The sequence below is a fragment of the Lepisosteus platostomus genome, chromosome 18 (genome assembly GCF_059453375.1).
Source record: "Lepisosteus platostomus isolate fLepPlt1 chromosome 18, fLepPlt1.hap1, whole genome shotgun sequence".
Taxonomy (NCBI): Eukaryota; Metazoa; Chordata; class Actinopteri; order Semionotiformes; family Lepisosteidae; genus Lepisosteus; species Lepisosteus platostomus.
The window spans coordinates 2,707,109-2,734,981 of NC_142628.1; the positions used below are offsets into that span (position 1 = coordinate 2,707,109).

Genomic DNA, 27,873 nt, shown 5'->3' on the forward strand with positions numbered 1-27,873 from the left:
TATTTAACTGCATTCTTCTTCTGTCCTTTTGTCGCTGGAATTCTGTGCATTCCAATGCAGTGAGACTACAAAGACACCTGACAGCACAGCATATATTGGAGTTACAGCAACAATTGTCAGAAAGAAAATTTAGACAAAAAAAATGAGGTAATCTGAGACTGTGATAAAATAACCTCTATCAAAAAGGGGATATTGAAAGAAAAGCATCAATGACATTTTGACAACACTGCCAGTGAAACTGAAAATGAAAGTGAAAACATGTTGACATAAATATCCAATTTCTCTAACACTTTTTTCAAACCCTACTGTATATTCACAAAGGGAAAAATAATAAGAAAATAAAATTATAGGACAAAAATGTACTGCTTTTAAAACGGTGGTGAGAGTGATGACACTGGTAGTCATATTTATTGTATATGCCGTGGGTAATTCTAGTATTAAGCTCTCGACACTTTTTCACTGAGCAAGTGAAAAGTCAAACTCTTAGGCCCTAATTGCCATGGACAAAGAGCCTGGAGCAATTCATTTTGAAGGGTAAAGCACCTAGACAGCTTCAGCCAATTTGCTGCAGTGGGGTCATGCCAGGTTAATCAATCAAAAGCTCTGCAAAAGGATGGGGATGGGTTGCAGACAGATGGCTGGAATTCAGCAGGATCGAGCCAGTTCCATAAGAGGATGCATAGCGGACCATCAGGGTGTGAAGACCTTAAAAACATATTGCCTTTCTCATTCAATATGAAAACCTTTCTGATAGATGGGACTGCGGGGTTGAAATCACAGCACTTGAGTTGGGTTACATACGCAATGAATCAATTGGGAAGACAGAGGGAAGAAGAACAGCAGCTGTACAGGTGATGATAACAGAGATAGTTCTTTCCCTCCTTCACTCCCTAAGGAGCTATTAAGACAAAAGCATTTCACAGGAGGTGGTCAGGCGCAATCTGCAAGTCTGCAATTTAAGACAACTGCTTATTGAAAGTCTAGTTCAAAGGAAGGTTCCATCATGTATAACTTGATTTTTGTGTCTGTTCTTGAACTATAATTTTTTTTTTCAAGCATGTTGTTTAAGTGCATGTTGGATAACATAACTGTCACCGGCCGAGTGACCAGGTTTGGCTCAAAAGAAAAGAAACTCCCACACAGCAGTCTTCAAATGCAAACAAAACTGGATTTAATGCCATCAAAATAGGGATAACAAACAAAAAAAAACCCCTCACAGGAGTACTCTCCACACCTTTCCTCCAAGGCACCCTCCTCCATACTGAGCTCTCCCAGTCCCTTTTATAGCCCCTCCTCTTCTAAGGGCCATCCTCTTAAAGGGACTCGCTCACATTTTCTTAACAGAGATGGGCAGATTTATCAAAATAAAGTATTTAACCATCCAAAAAAAAACGTATACATTTTAACAGAGTCATGCAACTGTGATATATTCACTTGAACAAAACAACTAACCTTACATCGGTTATTTATAGATGGCTCACCAGTCACCTTTCCCTTAAAGATCATTTGTGTGATACTACAAACAGAAAAGGTGATTGGTGGCCATCTTGATCAATACGATACAATACTCCAATGGGGAAAAACACTGCAGTGATTTTAGGGAAACAACAAAAAGGGTAAGTATCATTCATACTTCATTCGTATCACATACACACTCTCAAACATACCTCAAATATTGGAGTATTTCATATTCAGTAAAAGAAAGAAAAAATAACAAGCACTCTGTCACAATAACCTAAAAAACAAACTGAAAAATATTAGAATGGATTTGGAAGGACAATAAGATTTATTTGAGGTCATCTTTTATGTGAACATTTTTGTTATCTTTCACATTTTGACAGCAAAAAATCCACAATCCTCCTATCTTTTGTGTCCTACTGAGTTTCCTCCAAAATACCTCATCATTACACAACTTAAAATAATTCCAAAGGAATGAGGATAATCCCACAGCAACACTCCATTTCTCCACTTCATGACCGCAATCATTTCTACAGCTAGAATCACATTAATCTTAGCAAGGTCCAACAGAGGCTTAGTTAAAAATTAAAAAGTCTAGAACAACTTTTATATGGCTATAAACATTGACAAATGATTTGTAAACTGAAATATTGATTTTTAACTATTCTAATTTAACTATTTTTACCCACTGTTCTCAATAAGAAATTTGAAAATTCCTTTGTAACACAATTAGAAACTTTTATTTTGTTCTGTGGAAAAAGGCCACATCATTTAATTAGCATATCTACTAACATCTTTCACTTATGACAACCATAGCACCTTCTATCTTTTCCTATATAGCAGTTCTTATTAATCAACAGATTTAGTAGGAAAATCTATCCTGCATACATTCTACATCAGAGTAGAAACATTACTTTTAGGTAACAGAGATCAGACACAATGTCAGAAAAGAACAGGTAATGTGAGTGAATAGTCTACATAACAGGTGCCAGGAATGATGAAGAAACAGAAATAATATCCTTCATCTTTTTATCTAACAGGGTACTAATCACCCTCCACAAAAACAGGAATCCCCTCCCAGAAAAGATACTAAAAGGGTAGGGATCCCTCCCTATCTAACCTCGAAGTCAAAGCCCTGATGCTCCCCATTCAATTCAATCAAAACATCCAAGTAAAAATAAAAAAATGCCCTCTGTAAAATAGGTCACAAATAAATTTCTCTTTTCACTAGTCAGCAAACATACTGTCTTGTCCATGAGCAAAATGTCCTGAACCTTCAGACTGCTGGAGGACATTCTAGACTAGACATTACATACTGTACACAACTTGTAAAGTTGCTCCTGCAGTGAAGCACACAAGCAGGAGTACAGCAAAAATGACTGAATGTCAGACTCCCTCACCTCATAAGACATGCTTCTCATCAGGGCAGTGACTAGGCTATAATCATGGAAGACCGAATCCCATAGCAGATCAAGCATCTGCTATGGGATAACCTGTGTTCTTGTGATCTCTCAGAATATTGGAGAAGTTCGAACATACAGTAAATGCACAGGACATGTTGCAGCACCCTGACGAGTGGTTGCCATAAATGTGCTAGATAATCCACTATAGATGCTGCTTTGATGAGATGAGCATAGTGTTTCCACTTTCTTTGCAAACTATCAGGTGTCATATTATGAATCTTAATCTTATTAATGATCTTTACATTTTCCTGAAACCAAGTCCAGGAGATCTGCTGAATAGCTAATACCTGACAACTGTTGTACAGTACATTCCTGCAGCACCATACAACAATTCATAAGATAACAGCCGCCGTCCCACTAACTTTCTGTAACTAAATTGCAATTAAAAAGGATTCTGCACGTATTTTTCATATTCATTTTCAATACTAATCACCGATATGTTTCCACTATAAGTATTAAAATCAATACTTTAATATGTGAGTTTCTCAAGCAACATGAGACAGTGTAGCATGTAACCTTTGTGGATTGGCTTTGCTTAGGAAGCATAAACTTTATTTACTTTAATTGCTTGAATTGATTTGATCTTTCAGTGCAATATTAAATAACATGCAGGTCACCATTTTTTAAAATGTCAGTTACTGTATGTGTAAACTTCTCACAGAAGACCGAGATAACTGTGAACTGAACTGTGAGGCCATAGAGTGCTCTTTCCTCTTTTTAATGTACTGTCAGAACTTCAAGATGTTACAAAACGCATGAATGAAGACCAACCACAGTGAATATTCCTTTACATTCATAGAAACGGAGGGATTGTGAATATATGAGCAACAACTTGTTACACTTCATTAGCATAACACTACTTGTTTTAATGTAACTACAGTAAGTGTTTTACCCTCCAGTGTGCTCAGCAGTAGCGAGACATGCATTGTTACCAAAATCACTATCTGTGCTGGAAATGGATACAGACATTCCAAGGCTAGTGACATGAAAAAGAGGAGGTAGTTTTAGAGGATCAGCCTCTATAGATGCATACTACAACAGCAAAACATTCTGTATACAGTATGATACTAAATATATATAGAAAATACAGATTTACAATGAAGCATGTTTTTGGGGGATTTTAATTAAAACAGCCTTCTCTACCAAATGGCCTTCTTCTTGATGGAAACCTTGTTATGAACGTTAACACATTCTTTTGTAGTACTTTGATGGCTTGTGAAAATCAATATTTATGTCCCACTTAATTCAAGTATTGGCAAACATTCATTTAGTATTTGCTAGTTTGGGCCTACTGACAGGCCTCTAGAAATTATCCTGAGTAAAAAAACAGGCAACTTAACACAGTGGAAATAGGATAATGGGGGGCTGTGGAGTGCAGAGGGCATTGCAGTTGTTTCTTTACAATTTTTCGTAAATGGGCCTTTTCTTCACTCCCATCTATACCCACAGCACGGTAAAAGAGATGTGAAAGTCTTTTGTCTAAGAATGGCTTGCCAAGTAATGATGCCAACCCCTCTTTCATTTCTGGCATGAATAGGGTGAGTGAGTACACTGTATGCAAACAGGAGAATACATATTAATAATTGCCATGGTTCATTTTAAACAACACCATTGAATTTACCACATTTATCCAATGTTTATACTATGGGTGCACTGTGTTTTTCCAGTTTGTCATATTGTGTATTGTGCATTAAGGTATTTTTTATGAAGGAACTGCTTATATTCATAAAAATAACAGGCCTCAGCAATTGATGGAAATCTACTGGACTTAACTCCTTGAACAATTACTCAGATGTTTTTCCTTTGTGTGACTTAAATCCTATTATTGTTTTTAAAAACAGAATTTAAAACAACCAACCCTCTTGCCAACTCTACTTCAGTGATATCCTCTCAGAATTTCCACCATAGTACTCCTAAGATAACGTCAGATAATTGCTATAGGATTATCTGCAGGATAAAAGTACAGTGCAAAAAAGATTTGACTTGAGCCTTAAGTACCGGAAAGAAAATTCCCCTTTTTTTCTTACAATAGGATATTGTTAATCTTAATCAGCAGCAGCACTCCAAGCCTACAAACCCACCTCCCAGCACTGCACTGCGCATCTGAGCAGTAGAACACTTGATATCAATACTGGTGTGTCAAAGCAGGACAGGTTCTTGTCAAGAGAAGGAATTCAGGGGCTCCCAATGCAGCACCGGCGCCTCTTCAGCTGCATGGAGATCACCCAACAAAATTCGTTTCTGCGGCTGTAAGAAGCCAAGATGGAGTTTAGCTTTTACTGGGCCCTGGCCCATCCGCAAACCCGCCGGTGGAGCCCTTCGGAGGTTGGCCCTTCGGCAGGCCCGCAGGTGCGCGTGGGGCGCCCGAAAGCAGGGCGGCCCGCCCACAGGTGTGCGGGGTGCGCCGAAGCTGGCTGGTTGGCTCCCCTTTCTCCGTGAAGAGACCCTTCAGATCGATCGGCAACCCCAGCCTGGGTGGGGGCTCCTTCCCTTGGTGCTTCCAGATAGGGGGACCCGGCAGGGCCGATCCGAGGACCTCACTAAACCATCCAATTGGTAGTAGTGACGGGCGGTGTGTACAAAGGGCAGGGACTTAATCAACGCGAGCTTATGACCTGCGCTTACTGGGAGTTCCTTGTTCATGGGAAATAATTGCAATCCCAGATCCCCATCACACATGGGGTTCAGCGAGTTACCCGCGCCTGTCGGCGAAGGGTAGACACACGCTGATCCATTCAGAAAATAATCCCCCAATCAGAAAATAAAACATATTTCTGTTTATGTTGTATCAGCTACACAAGATTTACACTGAGGGTAAAAATCATAACATAAAAACACGACAAATCTACAAAACTAAGCATTAATAGGACATGCCTGTTGGAGGAAACTGCTGTAAAGTACAAAGACAGATTTCAGATGATCAGCTAGTACTGTACAAGAATACCGAACTAAACCAATGCCAGGGTTTATTATTACTTCAGTCCAAATTGAAATAGAAATAGGAAAAAGGTCAAAACAAGTTATGCTAACTAAACCCCTCTACAACCAGGTTTAAAGGATGGATGTTGCAAAAAAGACGTAGAAATAAAATGCCCTATGAACTTAGATACTGAAATACTGTGTGCGTTGGGGGCTAAGAAGAACCAGAATGTGTGAAAATGTATGTTATGCTTCAGAGGTAACTGACAAACAATAAAAAAACAGAGTGTACCTGTGGAAACAGTTTTAAATTATTTTGCTGCATAAAAAGGAAAGAGTTCATATGAAAGGTGACCAACTGGACAACATTGTTAATTTAGTACTTGATGCTTTTATTTATTGAATAAGAGTTGTCTACATTGCATAACATCAGTTCTTTCAAAAACACCTCCCATCTTTTATATTCGATTCTTTTTACTTCCCTTTCTCGATAAATATATACCTAAATGCTCAAAGCATCAGGATTAAAAAGCAAGAAACAAAGACTACTCCGTGAACATGTAGTTATGATTTAACTGGAATCACAGAATCAGAGTGACAGTGAGAAATACATTAGTGGATAGACTGCATTCTGAAGAGACAGGAAAGATGGAAAAGGGTGAGCTGTAGGACTATACATCAAAAAGACTACTTAGGCACAGGAATGCAACCTGCAGAAGATGAATACAAAGGTCTCAAAATGTCTTTGGGTAATAGTTATGAAAAGGTCATAGTGTTCAAGGAGTAATAAAGGGAAAAATTTAGATGATGAAATTGGAATGGGTAATATATTAAATTAATATTTCACTAAGGTATTTACCAAGTAAGTAATTGAAATATGCTCCAGGCTACGCAAAGAGTAAGGTCAGTATTAAATAGTATTATCATGTAAGAGGAAGAATTATTACAGGTATTAGAAGCACTTAAGCAAATCTCCTGGGCCCAGTAGCATTCTACCAATTATACTTAAGTGAATGAGATTTTTTTTTCAATCGAACATAAGCCAAACTCTTTCAGCAGGCATTCAAGACAGGGGTAACACCCATCTATCCCTTCATCCCTTTTATCCAATACAGGAGCCAATCCCAGCAAGACAAGGGCACAAGGCAGGATACACCCTGGATGGGATGCTAGTCCATCACAGGGCACACACAGACACAAACACACAAACTCACACCAGGGCCAATTTTCCAACAAGCCAGTTGACCTACCAGTATGTCTTTGGGCTGTGGGCAGAAGCCAGAGCACACAAGGGAAACTGACTTGAACACGGAGAAAACATGCAAACTCCATACAGATAGTACCCTGGGTTTGGAATTGAAGTCCCTTTTTATACCAAAATTACTTTAATACCACCATTTTAGAATGTGCCTTCTGAACCCTTCACCAATCGTTTAATTCATTAACTAATATCACCATCTGTGAGACTAATTACAGTAATAGAGGCCTGCAGTTGCTGGTGAGCTGTAAATTCAGTCCTCTCTGGCTTGGCCTGCCCCACCTCATTTAGAATATTGTTCACAATCAGGGAAGATTGAACTCATACTTTTCATTTGAAAGGAATGAACTGAAAAATTTACAATGACGCCCGATTCTTCAAAATCCTCAAAAGTATTAAAAAGTCTGCCTAATGGATTTCTTCACAATCAAGAGTTTAACACAAGATAGAGAACAGAAGTGGAAGGTATGGAAATGTAAGTTTGAAACAGAGACCGGAGGAACTTCCTTTCACAATGTTAGATTTTGGACTGACTGTTATCAAAGCTAATAACTTGGTTTATTTCAATAAAAAAATGGATTAGATTCTCAAATCTCTCGGCTGCTGGTAATGAAATGAGATAGAGGGCCCAAATGACCACCTCTGGTTTGTAACCTTTCTTATGTTAGTTTTGAACCCCACTCTACAGTTCAGTTTTTTATTTCATCCTCTTAACACAGCAGCTTGTAACAGGCATTATAAATATAACACCTGCTGACCTTCTTAGGTGTCATGTATCACGCGCATCTAAATGCAAAGTACTTCAACAGGAACCAATTTGAATGCCAGATCTATCTGTTGATTTTTTGGATGACCTTGCTGCTGTCTGATTTTGTTCTACAGTATATTTAAGCTTCTCAGCTGAGTATGAAAAATATATATTTTATTATCACCAGAACTGCATCACGACTAAAGAGACCTCAGGAAGAAAAGGATTTCTTAATTCACTGTGTGGTTTTGCTCTACTATTATTGGAATATGAGATAGATTCCCCATACAAATACAATATGTCATTGAGTGGTTTTTCTGTGAAAGTGTGAAACTTTTAAAACATTAAGAAAAAATTGATGATGGAAACAGGCCATTCATCCCATCACTGCTTGTTATTTTATATAGACAGGCCTTAAGTAGCTTTTCTCAGCCTTCCAAAAATGTAAAATAAATAAAAGAATGAAAAGAAGACATTTGTACCGTAGTATTTCAATACCGCCAGCCCTGGAGAGGCGTCTTATAATGTTTACAGTTTTAAAAATGTGTTTTTATACTTTTTTGCAAATTTCTGTTTTTTTATGGGCTTACAGTTGCTCGTCATAAACAAAGTTTAAGTAAAATAAAAAAAACTGCCTTGCCTGCTATAGAGAGGAGGGTTTTAGTTTGTATGGTCAGAATGCGCTGAGTGACAGCTATTTTAACCTATTAAAATAGCTTTTTTTTTACCGGTAGATTTAAAAGCGCTGGTTCGGCGTCTAGCAGCCATTTTGTTTTTCCAAACTCCTGGTGTCGCGCAGTGAAAGCAGTCAAATGAACGCACTTTATCAAGGTAAGGTAAAATGCTTTTTATACATTTTAGCGAATATTTGCTTTTGCTGACCGATAAATTCTAAATCTTTTCCTGCTTCTCTTAACGTAAACGCCAGATAAGTTTAACTATCAAAAAGGGGTTCATTTGCTTTATGCCGATGTATCGAATTACGAAACAAAGTTCTGAAAAGCTCAGGTTGTCTTGTTTTGTTGTGTATAGTAAAGTACGTGATGCCATTTTGATTTTTGCTGGTACAAAATTATATAATTAAACCGATGTGCAGTTTGTGTGATGTAGGCCCGCCAAGAGTACACTATTAATTGGTTTGTTACAAAACAGTTTCACTGAAGTTAACCCGCTTAATGTTTTCCTCCGTGTTCGGGGAATATTGGATATCAACTGTATTTGCAGTATTTTGAGAAACGATTCAAAAAGTTGTTTTGGTAACGAGACGTATACAGTTGAAAGCAAAAATACACGCTTAGGTGTATATGCTTAGCAGGATTTAAACTGTTTTTATTCCCTTCTCATGATCTCTGCCTTTATACAACCCTATCCCCGAGTGGTTTTAAAAACTCCTCGGTATTTATGGTTGAGTCCTTGCTTGGAATTCACAATCTGAATTAAGGGCCTCTTACTGCCCACAGAAGACACTTATTATACTAATTGTGTGGCTTGTTAAGGTAATTCTGTGTACCTGAATTAATTTAGATCTATCACAATAAACGGTGTTCTCCGTTTTTCTTTTAAGCTATTTACTTCTTTTTTTGTTTGAATATAGATATAATAATTGTTATAAAGATAATTGCTTCTGCAAAATATCATAACTGCAAGCTTTAAAGCAATAATATGTGAAAATTGTGCAAGAGTTTGATTGCTTTACTCTGATTACCAGGTGGATGCTGCACATTGGCGGTGGAGGAGATCCCCATTACCTGAAAAGCACTTTGAAAAGCGTCCAGAAAAGCGCTATATAAGTAAGTAATTATTATTATTATTTTGCAAGGCAACTGTAAATGGCTTTTAACCAGTGACCTCACCACATTCTGCTCAAAGGCCTAAACTAGATATGGCCATACCTGTGTCACAGAACATACCTTCCCAACAGTATTTATAGACAAACTACAGAACATCAGTCCTTGCATTTCTAGTCAATATATTTTGGTGCTTACTGTGGTACTTCAAAGCATGTTGGTATAAAAGATGTTTTGGAGTTCAATATTCTAATTTTATGAAAATTGAAATGGAAAATGATAAAACAGGATAGCAGTGGTGTAACACTTTCATTACAACAATCTGATGAAGGCCCAGATTCAAGTAGACCTTGCTAGATAAAAACATACAGTACTTGTGTCACATTTGAATGGAACAGCAGTATAACTGTAAAAAGCAGTTCGGTTTCTCTTGTTATCTCAGTGGTCAGAATGGAGTTTTATATTGACTACCCCTTTAGTTATTTTAAGGGACTGGTTACAAGCAGTATTCTTGGGGAATTGGAGGTCACAGGTACAGTATGTTGGTTTGGTTCTGTCTCATTTGCTCTGTATGATAAGTTGTAAATAAAGGGCTGTTATTGATCAGTAAATCTTCATTAGGAGGTGAAGTCATAAGTACTGAAGATGGCTGTAAGCGTTTGTTACTACCACTGCAGTAATACCACCTGAAGGTCAGGTCACAGTGTAGGGCAAAGCAATCTTTACCTTCAGATGTTGAGAAGCAAAACATCTTTCTATATGTATAAAAATGATTATCACAAATTTCAAAACCCAACTATGGCAGTAAGTTAACTTGTTCCAAATGTCTTAGTATCAAATAGAATAGTAACTGCAATAGTTTGTCATCTTTGATATTTAGATAGATACTTTATTGATCCTATGAGGGAAAATGCAGTGCAACAGCAGCTTAACAGTCAACACAAAACAGTGTAACGAATGATACAATAATAATACAATACAAGTGCACTAAGAAGAGTTACAATCCAGAACATACAAAGAACAAACCAGAACAGTACACAAAACATTGTATTGCACAATATAAGTATAGATTTATTGCACAAGTCCCTGGCATATATTGCACAAAAACAGTTGTAAACGGGAAAGCCAGATGTAGCAGTTTACTGTTCAGTCCAAAAACAGGTCAATGTCAATGTTGCCCCTGCCCAGACACAAAGTGGATGCATTGTACAGTCTTATTTTAGAAGGCAAAAATTACCTCCTGTAGCGCTCCCTGTCAGAAGTACAAATCACCATTATAAAACATTTTTAAAGTGGTTTTGTTTAATCTTAGTTTAACCATATTAACTATGTATCACATACTGTAATATACCCATATATTATAATGTAATAAAGTTAAATTGAATCAATATTTATTTTTTCTCCTTCTAAATAGTTATAAACCTAAAACTGAAACTCAAATGTGCTTATACTGGGTTTGAGAAGGAAATTTTTGCTAGCATCTGAAACTCTTATCTGTTGTTCATTCTCACTAACGTGTAACGTGCTGTTGCTGATGTTTGCCTGTGAGTTCCAAGAAGCCTTGTGCTCACCACTGGCACATATCTGGAGCAGAATAATTCCTATTAAGTTTAAAAGGAGGTTTGGGAATGGTTCTACATCTCCTGAGGGCATTCTGACTCATATGGAATAGAAACCCAATTTGTATGACTTTGCATTTGAGGAAAAAATGACAAAATGACATGGAACCTTTTGCTCATTTCCAGTCTGAAATGAACTAACAGATTTATGTGAAAAATGTGGTTATTTCAAATAATATCATGGAAGCAGAGCACGTGAGGGTTACAAAGAAAAGTTCCCCCTTAAGAGATGCACAATACATCTTTTGAAGATAGAGCACTAACATATCTAAACAGGAGAGAACAAAAGTCCTAATTGGGTAGGAATTTATTGAAATTTATCTGCACTGTTCTGCTGTAAAATTTGTAGATGTGAATTCTATTGTATATTCTTTATCTGTTCTTACTTATTTAGGAGTCGTTCTGACCCTTAACTTGTGTTTCTGTATTTGTAACCTCTGGTTCAGCAGCACAGTCTATATCAGCTTTGATTTACTTTTTATAGCTATCAAATACCCTTAATCTAGTTTTACAATTTTTTTAAATACACATTTAAACTGAATAAGAACCCTGTGTTGCGCAGTTGAAATATAAATCACTGGTGTGCTATGTGTGGCACCTAAAGGTAGAAAGATACTGAAGTGTGAGATTAGAACCTGTCTTCCAAGGAGATGAAAAATCTAACGGAACCCGTTTATGGATATTAATTAATACTGTCGTTAAATATCTAATGGCTATGTTAAGAAAAATATTAGCAATATTGTCTGTAAAGTTGTACATTTTCATAATCTGCGTTGCTTTTGCAATCCAGTTTTAAATCCGGTACAATTTTAAATGATTTAGAAATATCATTACTTTTGTTAATTTGAAAAGCACGTTGAGCAGGATTTCAGACCGAAACAAGGGCATCGTAAACTGGGTACAATCTGAAACTTTCAGTGAGGAACTGTTTACCTTGGCACCTCAGTATCTGCATCTCTAAGACTCTGGTAGTATCACTACACCTAATGACAACATGGCTGAGTAGGTGTTGTGAGTTCTTGAATTACAAAGTGTTGGGAATGTCTCTCTGCTTTCTTGACCTCCTGAACACCTGGCATCCTAAAGGACCAAAAACTCAACCTTAATGAAACATACTGTAGCTAAAGCAATTGAAACTGTATGCAAAATGGAATTCTTCCTAAGACCTCTCTCACCTGATTCATTTTTCCTGATCAACAAAACAATACACTTGGACTTTGTTGACAGCACTGAATAATGTTGGGCATTCAGCAAAGTAGCTAAAGCCATGGGTATCCAGTGTGCTGTGAGAAAGTACCCCATTAAAAGGTGTTTTTCAACATATTTGCATGTGTGTGTATTTGATCTTAATTTCAACAGTATTGATAGATAAAGGTGATCTAATTTAACAAATAAAAATGATTATTTTTAATCATTTATTCAACAAAATTCAGTCAGAAATGCAATTGTCTAGTGCGGGGGAAAAAATAAGTACACACCCTAGCTTCAGCAGCTGGTGTTGCCCCCTTTAGCAGAAATCACTTTTTTTTTATTTCTTGTAATTGTCTATCAGTCTCCTACATCGACTTGGATAAATTTTTGTCCACTCCTCCTTATAGAACTCCTTCAACTGTGATGTTAAGTGTTTTGGGTCATTGTCTTGTTGCAAGGTCTAAGTTACTCTAATGATTATCTAATCATTTGCACCTGTTTTGGTGTACCTGATTCTGATTTTAGGCAGTGATAAAGGTAGGGGTGTACTAACTTTTTCCACACAAGGAAATTGGATGTTCTGTTGATTTAAATAGTACAAATGAGTGCAAAATGGGATTTTTCAATGTTATATTTTAAAATTAGATCACCTTTATCTATCAGTATTGTTGAAATGATCAAATATCCTTTTGACTAAAAATGTAAAAAAAGAATCCTTTTCATGGGGTGTACTCTTTCACACCACTGTATGTTTTCCTTTGTATTGGTTATTTTGCACATTGTTTTATTTGTAAGACAAAAAATTAGTTGTATCCTTTGAATCTGCCTTTTTGTGCGCTCAATTGTTATACAGTACTCTTGCAATTTACTGTTACAGTTTCTAATTGTTCCAAGAGGTTCAGACCATCATAATTACACATTTATAGAAGCATCTAGCTTACGAACCCTCAACATTGCTAAACAATCAGTTCCCCTTTGTCTCTAGTTTTTTCATGTGTTTAGTGACGGGATGGGAAGAACTTTCAAATGACACCAAAAATACAGATAATGTTGTACATTTAATGTTAAACTGTTAAATTGTAACAAGCTGCTTTCCCGTGGAGTTTTTATTTTATTTGTTTAAAAGATATTAATAAAAGATGTAGTTGTAGGTTATGGCTATATCTGAAGGTTATTTCACATATTTACAACATAGGATGATCAATGCTGAGTGATGTAGTGAATGACAGGACAAAAGTGCACTACAGTGTATATATAGCTTGATTATTGGAGAATGCTAGATCAGCCTCAGCCTGGAAAAGGAGTGTATATAACAAGTTAAATTTGTAGTACACAAATGGGCGGCATTGGAATGAAGGTATAACAGACTTGAAAAAATGTTGCATTATTTTCACTGGGACAATGTACACTCATTAATAGCTTAGCAACAGGCATCAGAATGGAATGCAGTAGAATAGATCGGTTTTTCAATTAGTAGCACCCAGTGGAGTACCTAATTAATGTTCATTTTCACTATTCTGCCCTTTGCTTATCAGAATAATTTGGTTTCTCGATGTGCACAGCTCATTACAGGTATTCTTTGAACCAGGAAATTCAAAGCTTTCCATTCGGAAGGTGGGGGGGAAAGCCATTAGATCTGCCAAATTCAGCACTATTGTGTTTCCTTGTTGGCTTTTTCCTAACGAGAAGAAATTGAGCAGAGAGAAGGCAAACTCAACTTTGTAAAGTTCTCAATCGCCAGGAAATGTAACGGAGCTAGCTCTGTAATCGAAAGGCCACTCATTAACACGGGCAACATTCAATCACAACCAGCGTGGCAACCAAATATCGGCCTGTATTCTATCATTATTAAGCTGAACACAGCTGTGTCTGTTCAAAAAAAGACTCCATATACTATTGTCACAGTGGCATGAACAATATCAGAAATAAAATTGTCAATCATGGGAAAAGAGGTGTGATCACGTAGTAGGTTGCTGTTTAAGCTGCCCAGAGACTTCAATCTACACTGCAGGTGAACACCTCCAAGCAATCTAGCCTGGTGTGATCTATTCTGTGTCTAGAGTCTGCAAACTCCTGGGGGGTCTTTTCCTTAGAAAAGCCTGGAACTGTCTATTTTATCAGGTTAATTTAAACATATGCCCACATGCCCTGACACCTCAATTTTTTAAGGATCACATATTGTAATTGTGTCAAAGTACAATTCAGGACATATTTTGATTAGCTTTTCCTGTAAGCTTTACTGCTCCCTTGTCAATGATTGTACCTGCACTTTGAGAATTCTCTCAGTTTTAGCAGTGTTAGTGTGTTTTTTATACTTTGTTCTAATCACTTACAGGGAATGTATGGTTTTGCAACGTCTTTCCTCATTTTCTAAGCTCATTCCATTGCACAGATAAGTGCATGGTTTTAAGAAAATGTTTTTTTTTAAGTTTAGCTGTGTGGAATGTCTGTTTCCTTTGATTACATCTCAGCTAAAGAGTAATTTGCTAAACATTTCTGATTTCAGGGTTGTAAAAATTGAACAGTTAGCCTGAAATGTCTAAAAGCTTAAGATAGAAAATTTATTTCAGGTTCAAAATCATATTTAAGACTTTGATTAAAAACCTAGAGCTCAGAAGGAAAGGAAGCCAGTTTGTCAGGGTTAGAAATACTTTATTGATCACTGAGATGTGAAAGCTCAGTGGTCAAATTCCTCATAACTCTGTGATAAGTTATGACACCATAGAGATACGCCATAGAGTTTATTTGCATACAATGCTTTGCTGTTGGTTAAATTAAACCAAAATAATTGTATAATGTGCATCATGTGAGCATGTATGTTTTGATCTCTTTTAAAGCCTGTTTGTGCGATAGTTTTTTTATGAAACTTGGAAATCAGAAATAGTTACATAATTCTGGCTAGTAGAAATCATTACAAATATGACTCCTGATGGGGGGGACCGTAGCTGAGACATGGTCAAGCCACAGAGCAGGGGGATTAAAAGCCTCCTGTCCAATTGGTGATCCATTTAAAGGGATGGGGCCCAGTGCCTGTCTGTGGTACTTTGAGGATCAGGTTCACAAGAGGGGTTACATGGCTTCAGCACCTGCCGCAGTGAAGGAATAGTGAGTGTCTCAAGATAATTCAAAGGGCTCTTCAGCTTCACCTAATACGGGTAACTAGTGCATTATGTCTCCTCAAAGGAAATAATTTGTGATAAAAGTTCTGGATTTGGTGACATTAAAGCAAGCGTATGAAAGATAAATATTCTTTAAAGCATGGCCTCTTCAGTTAGTTTGTATGTGCACCTAAAGATAGCCAACAATTGTATTGTTATGAAAAAGGTGTGAGGATGGGGGGGGGGATGACAGACATTCGAGGATTACAAAACTAAACTAGAATGGGCTCAACATGCAGAAGTAATCATGAAGATAATACATTGCAGTGGACCTGTCATATATAGTTATTATATGGTCACATATAAACCCCACCCAAAATCAAGACAGAACAACTGTCTAATTTGCTGTCACATACAATACCTAGATGCAATGTTTTTCCAAATCTGGCCTCTGCATTATTCTGAAGTCTAAGTACACATCTATTGATGGTCATTTCTTTAGGTTTAAACCCCACATTTTTTTCCATCAGCCTTTGTTGGCTGCAAAGGAACAAGTCAAAGTTTGATTCTACACTAAAAAGAAAAAAAACTTTGAACTTTTTGTTAAGCAGACCTGTTAAAGCCTAATGAAGGCTAAACAGCATAAACATAATTGTCTTTATTTTCAGTGTGGAATTAACCTGTACTTTTCATATGTATGATACTATATGAAGCATCCAGTATAGTATACAAGTTATCAAACAGTTTGCAATTTAAATAATACAAAGTGATTTAACATTTGAAAAGTTGTTTTTGCTACAGCATATTAGGAGCTATATTTTACTTTTAATCAACATTCCTTAAAACATGACAAAATAGAAGCATTCACTAATGATTTTACACAATTTATTAAATGTGTAATATGGTAATTTCCCTTGCCAAAAAAAGGCTGGCCTCTTTCCATCAATTACAATTAATGTTGTAAAAGTCATGGTTTTCTGTAGCAGTGGGAAAGGAGAGGAAAATACATAATTCTCTGACAACAGAGCTTTTGTCCAAATACAAAGTCTCAGCAGGGCATGAGATTAATTGAATTTGTAAACCCAGTTACTGTTGGGAAGAACATCTTACAGCTGAACTTGTATGCATTTGATTGAATTTGTAGCCAGTTGCTTTAGGAAAGAATAGCCTACAGCCGAACTTGCTCTCAAGGTTTATTGGTATTCATTTCATTATGGTTCAAGTCTACTGTGAGGGTAACTGCTATGCATAATGTTGATTATACTTAATTGGCATGACACAGTGTAGGGGAATATGTCACATTACAGCTTAAATGGGGTCCAGAGGCATATAATATTTACTGTAATGTTACTTCCAAGTTCTTTTTGTTTGGTAAAAATAAATTGTGGTCTTATCATAGTTTCTAACCTAACACCATGCTAAACACGGAACTTCATTAAATAAAATCAATATTCATATTTCCAAATGAATCCGCAATAAAGGTCATCAGGTTAATGTTTTTATAAAAATTGCCACAGAGTAATTTACACCGTCAGTTTGGTTTTATATTGCATCTTATCTGACGGGTGTCCCCAAGGGAGGCTCAGGGTAACAGTTGTGCACAAGCTTCTCCTTTCTCTCAATCCCAAATCAAAAAGTCTAAACATTGTTTAGTGTGAAACTTGTTAATAGTTAAATGCAGGACTCTGAATTTAACTATTAAATGAGGGTTATTGAGAAACAATATTCCCAGATCACGGTTACTGTTTTTTTCTTATTTGTAAAATATTAGGAGAGGAAATAGTGACTATTGTACTGTATATGAATGCTTTAGGTTGCACTAAATCACTTCAGCATTCCACATGATTACACACTAACCCATCAATCAAATGAAAATAGAATGAATAAACAACGTTAAATGTTTCCCAATGACAAGACTATTTTATTTTCACCAAACTACTAACTAACACACCAGTAAACCCTATTTTACGAACTGGAAAAAGAACAATGAGATAATTGCAGTCTTCATGGGAAAGCAGGTGGCAGTTTTTATGAATAACACTATTTGCTCTCACCACACAAACTGAAGGATATCAAGGAAGGAAGAGACAGCTGTCTTGATAATGATTAAAGGTGAAGTATCTGCTGCTGGTGTCATGTGCCTATAGATTGGAGGAAAAGAAAATTATATCAAATCTATGTAAATCAACAATGCAACTTCTCTTTTGGTTCTCCCCAGCTTTAAAACCATAAGAAATCCATTTTTATATAATGGAAATAAGCCAAGGGGTATATTTAATCTGTTCTTAAATATGCAGGTTAAACAAATTGGGTTTAATTGATTGTAATGATACAGTACACAAGAGCTTGCAGATGCAGATTCAGTGGTAACTTAGAAATGTCTTCACATATTTAACTGTTGTGGTATTAATGAATCTCTGGTATCTTTATGATGTTATCAGGGTACAAACGGGTCTGTATGATGGTATCCCTTGAAATAATGATTAGTATTACATTGCTGTTGTTCTCCACTTTTGGATAATATCTATTCACAAATGTGAACAGACGCCTAAGCAGTACAATGTGTAACAACAAAGATATCTAAACCTACAATTGGGAAATTGTACATTTTGGAAAATCTTGTTTATTTTCTTTAAACTACCTGAAGCAGTGATTTAGTTGGAGTAACTTCTGCAATACTTTTTGTAAGGTAGATATCACAAAAATAATTTCTTTATATCTAATTATAAGAGGCTTAAGAGATTAAGACAGCTATTCTTTTTAAAATAAAAACAAGAATTCAAGATTCCAGGGCATTGGAAACACATTCCATTATTCAAATGTTTTTTCTAATTCCACGAAAAACTTGAATAGCATCTCGACGTCACATGCTCACAATCCATGTGCACCATTTCATCAGAAGCCAAGGGATTTAATTAATCAACTCTATATAACAAAATTTGCATGTTAAGCAAATGAACTTCACTTGATTGGCAGAATCCAGGAAAGTAAGGCTTACAAATGCTAGCTCACTGGTGGCTTAAAGTTGCAGTTTGCTCATAACAGCTGGAACAGCAATCACTAAAACCTATCAATATAAAATAGTAAATGATTCTTCTTAACTTCAGAAAAAAGACAGAAGCATAATGTGTGTCTCTAGCTTTCCTTGGACTGATTTTAATTCAATTTAACATTTTGTGATGCCATAAAATACTATATATAATGTACTCTATACTGTATATAGTTAGATAGTCATGTTAAAGTCACCCTGCTGCATCCCAGCGGGATGTCCCAGCTGGAGTGGCCACTATCCACGCCTCTGCTCTGCCCCAAACGGCATGGGAACAGGTTTTGCAGAGCACCTGGCTGTAGTGGGAGGTCACACAGCAGTCACCGGGCATCTGCCAATATCCCAGACAGTCTTGCTCTTTCATGTGCAGTGAGCCTCAGGTGTAGAGCAGGTTACCAGTGTCAGAAAACGTTCTCCTGGACTGTGATGCGCTTGCTCCTGGGTCTGTAACCTCTGCATCCGCACCCAGGGGGTGGTGCATGTTGTAGCATGTCAAGCATGAAATGGACTATGGCAGGTTATAAATAGGAATGGTCATTTTATGAAGTATTAAACTGGAATGAGAACTAATATTACACATTGATGTATTTAAATGTCATTTTCTTACGTTTTCCCTGATGGAATTTTCAAGAATCACAATCTTTTGTGTTGTATGGAGATAGTACAAACTTTATTTTGGTTTAACAGCAGATGTTTATACAATTGCAAGATGGGATACGGCGCGAGATTGTTTTGTTTTCAAAATTGGGGGGAGGGAAATAGGCTGCACAAATTGTTTTCAATCCAAATCACAAGCTGAACATCTAATTAAATTTCTAGAAGCACTTTATCCAAGAGTTTTTTTTTATTTAAAAAATGAACATGAATGAGATAAAATGTTATTTCTCTAAATGATACGTACTGTATAACATTTCCAGCCCACACTGCAGTTGTTTTAAATGTGTAAAGGCTGGGATCTTAGGCAAAGATGAGTTGTACTTTTAGTCTTCGTTAGTTTAAAAATTAGGTAGTCCAACATTATTGCTAATTGTGGTTCTCTGAAAACACCTGTAAGTGTTTTAAAAGACAAAACATGTATCAGCCTTCCTTTTTAAAAACATTTTAAATTGGCATCAATATATGATATGTTACGTGTCTCTGAGATCAGAAAGTAATGACTCAGACCACATTAGTTCAAGTCTAAGGTGGCACAGTGGTTAACATTACTGCCTTGTAGCACTGGGGCCCTGTAGTTGTCAAATCACAAAAGGTCCTACAGATGACTACAATGACAAAATGTCCATTCTCTCTATAATTTGGGAAAACAGACTAGTTTTGGAAGAAAAAAGTTGGAATTTCCAAATTGGGTGAGCATGTGAGAAAATAACCTGTCATTTAATTAATTGATTTGAATCTCCTAAAGCACATATAAGCTGGACAGTCCGTTTGTGTAGAGGATACAGTATGAATACTGTTCTTTGATTTGACCATTTTGGAAATATAGATGTAAACTGCTACCAGTGTCAGAATACACGCATTGTCACATGAGCTCACACAACACATTACATGTTTAGGTCCCCATTTAAACTGTGTATAAACATTCTAACCAGTATCATAGTGGTATACAAAACATTATAACCATATCTTTTAGGTAAAGTTCAGGTGTATCATTTAATCTAGTAAGGATAAGTCTTCTGTTACAATCAACTGTAAAAAGTTGGTTATTATATTTGTTACTTACTGCAGAAATGGCATTTGAAGCCCTTGATTTCACAATATCACTCGGGTAAGTTAGACAAATGACATCTTAGTGTGCATATTAACCTTTAAATGTTTATTCATCAATTTATAATTTAAAGACTTTTTGCAGCATGGGTTGTTTGAGACCTTATAGAAAGGCCTGACTTGTAGAAAGAACCTCTCAAATGCCTACATATCTTTGAATTCAGTTGTATATTTAAATACCCTTAGGGGTTACATTGGCTAAGTGCATTGTTTTTAATTATAGATTTAATCTCTTGAATAATGCCTCATCTTGGATTTTAATTTTTAACATCTGAGGAACATGTGGGGAGTGAAATCTCACCCTGTTTTTCTCATATATAATTATCTAATTGTTCAATCAAACCATATGTAGACAAATGTCAAATCAAATAGAATCAGAGCAGTTTAGCCTGACTCTAAGCAGTATTGCTGTAGGTGAACTGAAACAGTTTATTCTTAGGTCTCTTAGGGCATAAAAACACATCTTGTCATGATTTTAAAATAATTTTAAGAACTTAGTACATCAATTAATACTGCGAGTTACCCATGTTAAAGATCTGTTTCTGTACAAGATGAGATTGTATTATTGACGTCTCTGGAGACATTGGGAATTATCAATTGTGATCCGTTGGAATAGTGAATTTGTCTGCGTTATGTGGGTCAGGTGCTAGGAGCTGCCTTATAGATAAGGGTTTAAATCCAGGGTGGTGTCATGTGCAACTACTTGGTAATATTTGTATTTTTCATTATTTACTGTTGTATAGAAATTCTTCTGTGGCCAAGGAGAAACCGTAATATGGTTTCTGTTAAGACTTATCCATCGGCACAACACCTACTGATAATACTAAATAAAGGTAAAATTTCTTGGAAAGCTGTCTAAAAGCCAATGGAAACAAAGCAGAAAATGAGCTGCAGGCAATGTCCTAAAGGATATCACAAAATTTTCTACACAGTGTCCAAAACGATTGTTCTGTACTTTTAGAATGTCACCACTAAAGACTCTGTGAAAAGCCACATGAAAAGCTATTTGAACCAGGAAAGAAACATTAATAAGAACATAAAATTACAAAAACTTTGAAGGAAACACCTTAAAGGTCCTATGCATGTAGTGGCACACAAATGTCTCCGAACACCTGTTTAAGGCATTTGGAACATTAAACCCCTGTAGCAGAAGGATGGGTTTTAAGCCATTGCATTGAACACCAGGATATTTTTGTGATAGTTTGCTATAAATCACTACAAACACATTACCTAGCTGAAATGTTTTTTTTAATTGTTTACGCTAATTGCGTACCCACGTTTATAGGTACATATTTGTACAAAAGGTATTGTTAGGCAGTTGATTTTGACTCATTTGTAGTCCCTCTAATCCACATATCCAACCTCTACTTTGATGGAATATTCATACAAGGCAATAATGTGAAGAAACACTGCCAGTTTTAGATACTGGGTCTGTACATAGAAATAGATGGTTCTAGTATTAATGCAAAGCACACATTTCACAAGACAGTGTTGAAGATTGAGATTAATAGTCTCCACTATTAATCTTAATATTCAGGAAATATACTGTATACACGTGATGGTTTATGAATACTGCTCAGCATTCATTTGTATGATATGTTAACAAATGACAAATGACATGCTCTTTAATAGATTTGACCTTTTTGCATTATTTAATTCCATATGGCTTCACTTTCAGTTTTTTTTCCCCGTTTTTCACAATGCTCCCATTATACCATATTTCCATATACGACTCAAAAGTCGCTGTGAACATTTTTCACGTAATTTGAGATATGAGATGAATATCAACAACAAGGTCTTTTTCCCCAAGGGACCTGAAAACTACTAAATGTAGCAAGAGAAAAAAAATGAAAGCAGATTTATTCCAATCAAAACCCAAGTAAACTGAAACAAATCACATTGTCTGTAAGCTTCCTGTCAGTAAAACAGTTTCATCTGTTAAACATGTAGATATGGCCAAGGAATCTACTACAAATATGAGTGCACAGCTAGCTGGGGTAACTCCCAAACTAGGTATTTTCTCTTTCCCTGCATGATTACAATGGCACAGTTTTGTAACCCCATGAGAACAGGAAAGAATACTCACCAATGCCGTACAAATTACATGACACAGCTGTAAGTTTTTAAATTTGAAAGGTTTAACAAGGGAGACACAGCATTCAAGTCTGTGAGTATAGGGAGTTTCTGTTTCTCCACTACTCTGTTTTTATGATGCACTGCATAAAAATATATGAATGAAGTTACCTTACACAAGCAAAAATAATACAATATGTTTCAGAATACATGTCAAAAAGGAAATGCTCACTGCAAAGGAAAGAATCTCAAAAATGTTTTAAATTCTCATTTTCACTTCAGACAACACAATTCTGTAGGTGCTTTCCATTCATTTCCAATTAAACTAAACGATCTATGTGCAGAATGCAATTTTCACATTTTGTTTCTGTTTGATAAAAAAGTCTAGTGTTTTCAGAGAGTCCTTTGGCTGCATTTTATGTCTCATAAATGAATAATTCATTATGATGCTTGTTTATACATACTGAGCAATTAGGTTACCTATACACACTTTTGTGTACAGTTATGTTTTCGGTTACATATCCCAGTCATTTAAATATTATGACATATCTTGCTTTCATAACATGACAATACTGAAAATCAGTCAAATCCCTATACTCAGAACTTCAGAAGATATTACAAATTAAAAAAAAAAACAATTGTAGGGGAGAGTTAGGTTTCTGTAAATAAATGATTGAACAAATTGTAATTTTAAAATATGTAACCTTTATCAGAGTAAAGAAAATGCTTGTGTCTGTAGGGGGGCTTCTTAATTTTAGAGGAGATCTAGGTTTGGCAATAAATCAAATTAAAGCTGCATTTCAAAGTAAAGAGATGGAAAGAAACAGAAAAAGGCTAAAACTGCTAATTTATATTTTATTATCACAGCTCTGGAAGAAATACTCCATTAAGGATAAACTACCAAAACAGAAAAGTTCCAAGAGTATACAGGATTTAACCTAAGAAATATCCGTAAATATTTTGCAGACCTTTAAAAAAATACTCAGAATGAAATTGGTTTGCAATATAAAGTACTAAGTGGCTAGCTGGCAGCTTATCCCCATAGAATAATGGATCAAAAGAACCAAGCTCAGAAGCATTTGGTATGATTTAAAAAGTTACATTTTAATTTAGCAGTTTTCTTTAAGCTAAATCTCTTCAAGTAAAAGCAGAAAAATGAGTCTCGTTACACGAAAATAGAATCTAAGCTTTCTATGTATTAATATGGAGTGTTAAATACTCCTCTGAAAAACACCTTTTGTTGTTTGGGAATTAATCATTCTTACACATACACTTTATACAGTAGAGAGTCGCAGGGGAGTTGGAGCCTGTTCAGTTAACCTAACAGTATGTCTTTGGACTGTGGGAAGAAACCAGAGCACCTGAGGGAGACCCATGCAATCATGGGGAGAGCACACCGTACAAGCCCTGTGCAGATAGCACTGTGGGAATTAAGCCCAGGGCCCTAGCCCTTTATCAGTCTTATTGACTTTCTAAATCTTATGTAATAGTAACAGTGTTTCTACTGCTTTAGTTCTGTTTTCGGGAACTTGTGTTCAGGGAATCTTTAGAGGTGATGAAGATTTTGTTAAACTCACATTTTAGTTTATTTTTTAGTTACTTGTTGCTCATAAACTCAAGTGACATATTGCCAGTGATGCAAATAAAGAAAATGCCCTTGAATTTAACAATCTTCTATATTAAAGTTTTTACAGTTAACATCCCTGATGTTTTGTTTTCAATTTTTACCAAGATACCAGTTTAAGAGTTTGCTGATGAAGCAGCCTTTTCTAAAGGGTATGATAAAAACCTCTCTGTAAGTGTATTAAGGTATATGATAGCATGTCTCTCCTTCGCTGGCACTGCATTGTAATTTAAGGGCTTATCTCCCTTTTGAGTCGACATGCAATGTGGTTTGTCTGTCTCCAACCCCAATAAATCAGAAAAGGTTTGACAGCTCCTATTAATGCAGAAGTAAGGGGGTGCTGGGCATTGATACACTGTCTTTCTGGCTACAAGGAATCCTGAGTCATAACATAGTTACACAATTTTAATTTCCTCTCCACGGATACAAAAAGAATTCTTGGATTTGTTTTCAGACAATACTGTGTGTAAAGAGCCAGTATTGCAGTTGTGCTCGCTCAAAATGAAGAGCACAATGGATACTCCATATTTCATATAATGCAGAGAGCATTTAATTTACCATCTGTATTTCCTTGCCAAATTATTCTACAGATAAAACTGAGCATTAACCTGCTCTATTTGATAAGTCCACAAAATAAACAAGCAAGCAAAACAAATAAAACAGCTATCTGTTTTATGGTCACACATCAAGAGAGCCAGTGTAATAAAATGTTTTGCATACGTCATACACAAATAGGTAACAATGTACTGAAAAACAACAGGATTGCACACTTAACAGTGTGATTGAATACATTGAATCAGGAAATAGATAAGCAAGAGCCCAATGTGGTGTAGAACAACTGGAATTCTAAAAACAAACTTACATTCATGCACCTCTTCTCATCTCAAGAGATACCAAAGCACTTCACAACAGCAGCCAGGCCATGCATAGAAGAGTCAAGTACAGCACAGTCTACTCCATGGTGAAACAGCATTAGTTTAAAATTGACAGCTTGTCTTTCTCTGGCTTTTGTTTGGCTTGATTCGCTTCACTACTATCTTTTGTTTTCCCAGTTATTGCTTCTCAAGTCACTTGTAATGTAAACTAGAAAAGAGATGGCTGCTGTTGGCCCTAGAAAATCACAGCTCAATCACTGGCTCTGTTGGAACCCCTTAAATCACCTCTTTCATTTTAAATAGTTAATGTCAATCAATTGACAATGAGGCAACCTGTTTTGTTACCTCTCCCTGAACATCACAACATTCTGTAATTTTACATTATTATATTATTGGGAAAGTATAGATATTTAGACAGTTATGCTCTGGTATTTTTGTTAACTAATATAATCAAATGTATGCTGTATATGACATCTAGCAGCATGGCGACACAGTGGTTGGCCTTGCTGCACTGGGACTGTGGGGTGCTATCTGTGTGGATATTGCGTGCTCTCCCAGTGTTGGCCAGGGTTTTCTCCAGGTGCTCTGGTTTCCACCTGTAGTCCAAACATGTGCTAGTAGGTTAATTGCCTTCTGGAAGAATTGACAGTGTGCATGTTGGTGTTTGTGTCTAAGTGTCTGTCCTGCAATGGACTGGTGTCCTGATTTGCACTGGTTGCTTATATGGATGAAAATGTATGTATGAATGAATATATATATATAACGTCTGCTATTTAACTGATGTTTCTTGTTTTTACTAAGCAAAGTACAGTCATATATACAGTAAAATGGATTTTCTTTCAATAAAGAAAATAGTCATTCAGAGTTGATTGGGAAAGTAGTGACTGAGCAGCCTGTGTGCTTAATTTAGGAGTTTTTTTTAATTTAAAAGACATTTTAAATTTAGAGGTAATTTCACATATCAGGGTTGTGCATGGAATCATTACACAAACTCATTGCTGTTGATTTAAATACTCCTTCATGTATTTTGAAGCTCCAAATCTAAGAGTAATTTAGGTTCCCCTACAGCAGTGTTGAACATCTTCTGCCCCTGACATTTAGGTTAACTTATTCCTGTACATATAATTTAGACAATTGTACCATCCTTCTAGATAGGGTATAGAATATAATTCCCCATATTGAATGTAGATGCCTACATTAAACATGTCAAAATTTCACAAAAGAAAATGAACTAGTATACTCCAGTTTAACAGTTTTCAGCAGCAGTTGAGTAGGAATGATAACAGTGCTAGTGTGTTTGAGTGCACAATGAAAATAACGAACAAAGCATACATATTCATGAGAAGTCACAAACGTTATGTACTGTACATAAATAACTGTTGCTTGACGAGCACAGAGACTTATAATTAGTACTGCATTTTTATTGCTTTATATTTATAAAAATCTAATTCCAATTTTTACTTTTAATTGAGGGATTCCCGGGTGGGCACTCAAAGTCATGGCAGGAAGAAGCTGAATATCTATTTAAAAAGTTTCAAAGTTAAATAAAATTGATTGGGGAATTGTAGAAGGGGACAAATTTTCACTTGTCCTAAAGTTTTTGACACCTGCATTAGGATTATTAGTTTTGTGTGCAACCTGATTGTATGTTACTGTTTCTAGCTATGAAACATGCCTAAAATGTTTCTTTTCTTACGGCTTTGGTTTACACGGTCCACCACGGGAGATCAGATTATCTAAGCAGCAGTACAGGATCTTTGAAATTAAATACACTGGTATTTGAATAATGATAGGCTGTATGTATTGACTAAATTGACACAACTTGTTTACAAAGAAAGCTTACTATAACAATCCTTGAAATATTTGGACTATCTTGTCTTAAGGTTTGGTTAAATAGTCTGTGGTAATATTGACTTAAGTAAGCTTCAACTCCTTACAAATAAATGCATAAAAAGCTCAGGTCGGTTTTAAAGTTAATATTCTGCAATTGTTTTGTTAAATTTTTTTCACCTCTTTATTAGTTATTTAAATACTAATACATTTCCAACAATGGTGTTTATTTTTTATCTTCTCCGATAATGTATCTTATCTAGTCAAATTGTCAGTCAGCTGAAAAAGGCTGTAAAATGGTGTTAGAATGAGGGTGTATTTCAGGTCAAAGTAGGGTTTGGGTTCCAAGCACGGTGCAAATTACAGGGGAGCTTAGCTGAGCAAGGCACAAGCTCCCCTGAAGAGACCATTGTGTGAAATTTTGGGGGGTCTCTGAAATATGGAGACAGACAATTTAAGAAATTTCCTATTTATATCTGTCACTTTTTTTCCAGTATAAACTACATTTTTATTTGTGTTTTGAGTTTGTTGTTGCAATAGAAATAGCTAAGCAACTTAATGCTGTTACTGATCAAGGCCACGGCGGCGCGGTTCCAAAAGTAGGCAACGTTTCGTCTTTAGGTTTTTGCCTAACAAGCAGACAAACTAATAACTCTTGGTTAAGTTTTCAAAAAAAAAGGCACACAGTGAATTTGCAGAGAAAATGTCCAGTGACATTAGTTTTTCTATATAAGTTACTGTAAAGCAACGAAGATGCCCAAGAGAAAACTTTACTTACTAATTTTTACGTTCAATCTTAAAACTGTGGATTCAAAACGATACCCATGGCCTTTTGTTAAGAATGGAAACTTGGCATTCACAATATGCAGAGATGCAAAGGGTCTTCTGCTGTCAGACAACGCACTTGGCATGCATTTATCTGAGGAGTGGATTAATTCAAGAAAAACAGTTTCATTCTGCCTATGTGGTGGCCAAGGAAAGCCTAGCTTATACAAAGTTAACTCCTCACTCTCCTCACTTCTTTTTAGTGATCTGAAGGGACCTCCTTTGGAGAGATTTGATCCTATGCCTTTGTATCATCTTGGATTAAAGCAGTCCACTGCTCATCCACTTCATG

General features: G+C 36.1%; 1 protein-coding gene and 1 long non-coding RNA gene across 3 annotated transcripts in view; one reads left to right on the forward strand and one right to left on the reverse strand.

The window, feature by feature from the left end:
• LOC148645440 (leucine-rich repeat-containing protein 4C-like) overlaps positions 1 to 27,873 on the reverse strand; it is a 433,163-nt gene that overhangs the window by 330,242 nt on the left and 75,048 nt on the right. The window lies entirely within an intron of this gene.
• Positions 8,629 to 27,873, forward strand: LOC148645441 (uncharacterized). The gene is made up of 3 exons (XR_015928061.1): positions 8,629 to 8,677; positions 9,555 to 9,636; positions 27,785 to 27,873. It is a non-coding gene; the product is annotated as an uncharacterized LOC148645441 (long non-coding RNA).